This window comes from Myotis brandtii, unplaced genomic scaffold (genome assembly GCF_000412655.1).
Source record: "Myotis brandtii unplaced genomic scaffold, ASM41265v1 scaffold421, whole genome shotgun sequence".
In the NCBI taxonomy this organism is placed as follows: Eukaryota; Metazoa; Chordata; class Mammalia; order Chiroptera; family Vespertilionidae; genus Myotis; species Myotis brandtii.
The window spans coordinates 1785953-1790513 of NW_005366140.1; the positions used below are offsets into that span (position 1 = coordinate 1785953).

A 4561-nucleotide genomic window follows, 5' to 3' on the forward strand; every position below is an offset into this window, starting at 1 on the left:
TTTTTTTTTTTTTAGTTTTATTCATTTCAAATGGGCCGGATCCGGCCCGCGGGCCGTAGTTTGCCCACGGCTCCACGGCTGCATGCAAAGACCATAGTGTTTTGTTTTAAATATATTTTGTATTGACTTCAGAGAGGAAGGGAAAGAGAAAGATAGAAACATCAATAATGAAAAAGAATCATTGATCAGCTGCCTCCTGCACGCCCCCTGCTGGGGATCTAGCCCGCAACCCGGGCATGTGCAACCCGGGCATGTGCCCTTGACCGAAATCTAACAGGGGACCCTTCAGTCCCTAGGCTGACACTCTATCCACTGAGCCAAACCAGCTAGGGTGACGCTAGGTTTTCTTTGTGTGTGTGTGTGTGTTTTAACATTAAAATTTTTTTTCATCCACTAGTTTTAGCATCTATCCATGGCTCTTTCCGGCAACAATTATTACTATGATGTTTGTATAATGGTGATTGTGTGTATATGTTTTTAATTGTAATTCTATTTAAACAAGAGCTGTCCATTCTCCAATTATGTATTTAGTCACATATTTATATCACTATGAACTAGTGAATACCTTTTATTCTGTGTGTTATAATTAATTTCTATATTATTTATTTTGCTTCTCCTTTAAGTTAGCTCCTATTCCTTTTAATATATCTCCATCTTTCTCTGAGCATTTTCTTACTTTTTCCTTGCTTGTTTTGGAATATTGTTGGAATCAGCCATTTCTCCAAGAAGCCTGGTTCCTTTTTTTAATAGACTGGTATTTAAAAACCAGGCTCTGAGTGCTGGGTGTGCTCACTGCTTAGAGACTCTCTCAGCTGTCAGAATTAGATTTGTATGTCTACTAACCCATGCATACACACATCTCTATTTACTACTATATTTGTCCCTTTGTGTATATACTGAAAATCATGAGCAAAATGGGGCAAGTAGTAATTGCTCAATAAATGCTAACAATTCATTATCATTAGTTGAGGCCTTACAGTATGTGTATGCTACATTATAATGTTTCTGGTTCTCAGTTTGTTAACTGTGAGCCTGGATGATCGCAGCATCTGCTTCTTAAGGTTGTTGAAAGCTTGGGAGATACACACATGCCCGTGGGCACATAGAAGACTCTTTAAGAGCCCTGAAATTGGACATATCTGAGTTCTAATTTTCAATTCTGTCACAGTCTAGTTGGATGGCCTTGTGCAAGTGGCTTAACTTTATAAAATCATGCATGTAAGTTCCTTACAACAGGCTTGGCCCACTGTAAGCCCTTGGTAAACTGTATTATTACCTCCCCTCCCACACACACACTGCTGCCTTCATTCACTGAAAAGTTAACGAGGACAAAGATTCTTATATATTCAGTTTAACAAACAGTTTTAAACCCTCTAACCACCCCCTCTCGATGTGGCCCATATTCTGGGGATCCAGAGAGTACTTCATCCAGTCCCTGCCTAGCCCTGGAGGGCATAGGGAGACAGAGTCTGACACAAACATTCCCAGCCCCAAATGCCACAGTCCTGGGCTAGAAGGAGGAGAGACTCAAAGCTAGAGGAACCTGAAGAGTGGGGTACATTTTTGGGTACAAGGAAGCAAGTATATCTGGATGGGATTTTGAGGTAGGATTAGGAGTATTCTAGTTGCTGACATTCATTCAGGGCTGAGGGAATCACAGGAGCAAAGGTAGCATAGTGGGAAAGCACATAGGACTTGCTCTTTGTAAGAATTGTGGAGCTCAGTGATGCAGACAGCAGCCAGTGCTGGGAGGAGTCCAGGTTGGGGGCTGCCGGGAAAAGTGAAACCATGGCTCTGTGTGCAGGCTGCAGCAGAAGAGACCCAGGCTGGATAAATCAAGCTTTTCAATGGGTCTCTTGGGCTCAGTTAAAGGCCAGGAAACATTTATGAGGGTCCTGGAAGGGAGCGGGGCTGTATATTGACACCAAAAGGGACTTGGCCAGTCCCAAATGTTTTGTGCTCAGTGGAGTGGAGACAAGAAAAATATTTTTCTCCTTTGTCTGTTTGAGGGAGAGGATGGGAAGTGAATGAAACACTCAGCCAGCCCAGTGATGGGGACATTGGTGATGGGAAGGTCTAAGTCTGGGGACTAGAAGCCTCTCTCTGCCACATTTTTCAGTTTTATTTTCTACATAGCACTCATCACAGCTGAAATTAGATACTTATTTACATTATTGCTTGTGCAGTATCTAGCTCCCTGCCTGGAATAGAAGGTCAGTGGAGGAAGAGACCTGGCCCATTGTGCCCTTCATAAGTAACCTTGAATAAGATAATTAACTTCTCTGTGCCTTGGTTTGCCCATTTGTAGAATGAAGATAGTAAGAGCCTTTCCAAACTACAAGCATCCAATCCTAAAGAAGGCAAGAGAGAGAAAAGGAGCATAAAGAAGGTATGACAGAGAAGAAACACATGAGAAGGCAGATTAAGTCCAAACATGTCTGTATTAAAGTTAAAGAGATCTGATGCCCCAGTTAAAAGACAAAGATGGGCAGAATGGATCAAAAAACAAAAACTGGTTCTATACTACTTTCAAGAGAGACATGCACAACATAAGGATACAGAAAGATGGAAGATAAGGGGTAGAAAAGGATGGAGCCTTTAAAACATGAACCAAGGCCCTAACCGGTTTGGCTCAGTGGCTAGAGCGTCGGCCTGCAGACTAAGGGGTCCCAGGTTCGATTCCGGTCAAGGGCATGTACCTTGGTTGCTGGCACATCCCCAGTGGGAGGCGTGCAGGAGGCGGCTGATCGATGTTTCTCTCTCATCGATGTTTCTAACTCTCTATCCCTCTCCCAATAATATATATATATATATTAAAAAAAAACATGAACCAAGAAGAAACAGGTGTGCAATATTAATATCAGAAAAAATCCACTCTTAAGGCAAGAAGCATGGAGTTAACAAGGGCACATCACAACAATCACAAGTTCCTTTCACCAGGAAGATATGAAGATTGCAACTCTGCAGCCAATGACATGGATTCCAAATATCAAGAGTATTTGTCTCATAAGGCTAATATGAGGATTAAATACATGTAGAATATAGAATGTTTGCCTATACCTGTGATACCTGAGTGTCAGCCATTATTACTGTTATAATTGTTGGTGTTATTAGGTTATATTTGTTTATGTTAGTTGTTCATGTATTAGTATTATTTACTACATTTCCACCAGTCCCTGTGACAGAGTTGGGGCTGGGTGGATGATTCTGCTTTACAGATAAAAACACTGAGGTACAGAAATGGACAGGGCTGGGACTGGCTCAGTGTTTATTTGATATTCTTTCCATACAGTTTCTCACATATCCCCTGCTACCCTCCCACCTCTTCTGGCTGGTCAGCCTGCTTCCTTCCTTCCACAATTATTTTCCCCACCTTTTGTGTCATGTGCAGTATAGGCCTCAGGGCTAAGATAATGAGAAACTACAGGCCCTTTCCAGACTTTAGGAGTCTTCCAGTCTAGTGGGTGAAGCAGAAGTAAGGCCAAGTGATGGCACAGACAGAAGTCAGTTATGAAGTGGAGGTTCAGCATGCTAGAACAGCCAATCCCGGCACCTGGCCTTGCTTTGGGGAAATCTGGTCGGGTTTCCTGTATGAGGTGACTTCCAAGCTCTGATCTAACAAGTTAGTTACCGCCCAAAGCCAGTTTCCTTCTCCAGTGTCACCTACTTCCAAAGCCAGTGTCTCACTCATTTATTTAATGATTTGTTAACGGTGCTAGGCATCATTAAAGGAGATGGGACAAAAGAAGCAAAATTCCTCCTAGGAAGGAGCAGATATGGGTGAGGGGGTCAGAAGCAAAAGAACAAGCTGGGAAGGAAAGAAAATAGAGCGAGGAGGAGTAAGTGCCTCCCCCTTTCAAAACAAGATCCATAAAAACCCATCTAATCAAGGCAGCCACCTTCGCCCTGGGAAGTGGACACCTTTATCACCAAATGGCAGAGGGTGCAGGGAGGAGGAACTACCCCCAGCGGCCGTGCTCACTCAGTCGCTCACCTAGACATAACTCCGGTATGCACCAGGCAACCTTTTGGGGATTAAACAGACCACGCAGCGTAGCGGGGGGGTGGTGGTGGGGGTGGTGTGTGTGTGTGTGTGTGTGTGTGTGTGTGTGTCTACCCTTAGGCACGTTTTTGTGTGTGTGTGTGTGTGTGTGTGTGTGTGTACCCTTAGGCACGTTTTTCCCTGTCAGGGCCTCGGGTCTACATCCATAACTAGGACTTAAGGGTGTGTTTTTGCAGAACTCTTTAAAGAAATATTATTTTCCTCTTAAAGCCCCCAAGGTGAGAGTGCATAGATTGGGGTATTTAACCCATTTCGCAGATGGACAGTACGAAGCTTACACCAGAGCGGTGAATCGCGCAGGTTGCAAAGCGCTGAATCGCAAATGAACTGGTTCAGAGCCAAGTGCCTCCGCCCCGCCCCCCTCCGGTCGCGCGGCGGCCTCGGCCCCTTTAAGAACGTCTCGCGGAAACAAGCAGGAAGGGGGAGGTGCCTGTGACCCAGATGGACGTGCGCTTGGGCCAATGGATGCTGTAGTGGCGGCGGCGGTGGCCAATGGAC

The 4561-nt window shown here is 44.5% G+C and overlaps 3 protein-coding genes across 5 annotated transcripts in view; 1 reads left to right on the forward strand and 2 right to left on the reverse strand.

The window, feature by feature from the left end:
* Positions 1-3558, reverse strand: part of KXD1 (KxDL motif containing 1) — an 11345-nt gene extending 7787 nt beyond the window's left edge. Inside the window, exon 1 of the mRNA XM_014545767.1 lies at positions 3554-3558. The gene's annotated coding sequence lies outside the window, so the exon portion shown is untranslated. The remainder of the gene's footprint in view (positions 1-3553) is intronic.
* Positions 1-4561, reverse strand: part of UBA52 (ubiquitin A-52 residue ribosomal protein fusion product 1) — a 20908-nt gene that overhangs the window by 12214 nt on the left and 4133 nt on the right. The window lies entirely within an intron of this gene.
* FKBP8 (FK506 binding protein 8, 38kDa) overlaps positions 1-4561 on the forward strand; it is a 15240-nt gene that overhangs the window by 678 nt on the left and 10001 nt on the right. Inside the window, exon 1 of one of the 3 annotated variants that reach the window (XM_014545762.1) lies at positions 3919-4009. The exons of 1 other annotated variant lie outside the window; for it this stretch is intronic. The gene's annotated coding sequence lies outside the window, so the exon portion shown is untranslated. Of the gene's footprint in view, positions 1-3918; positions 4060-4561 lie in introns of those variants that run through there. One more of the 3 variants, XM_014545763.1, reaches the window with a different exon arrangement.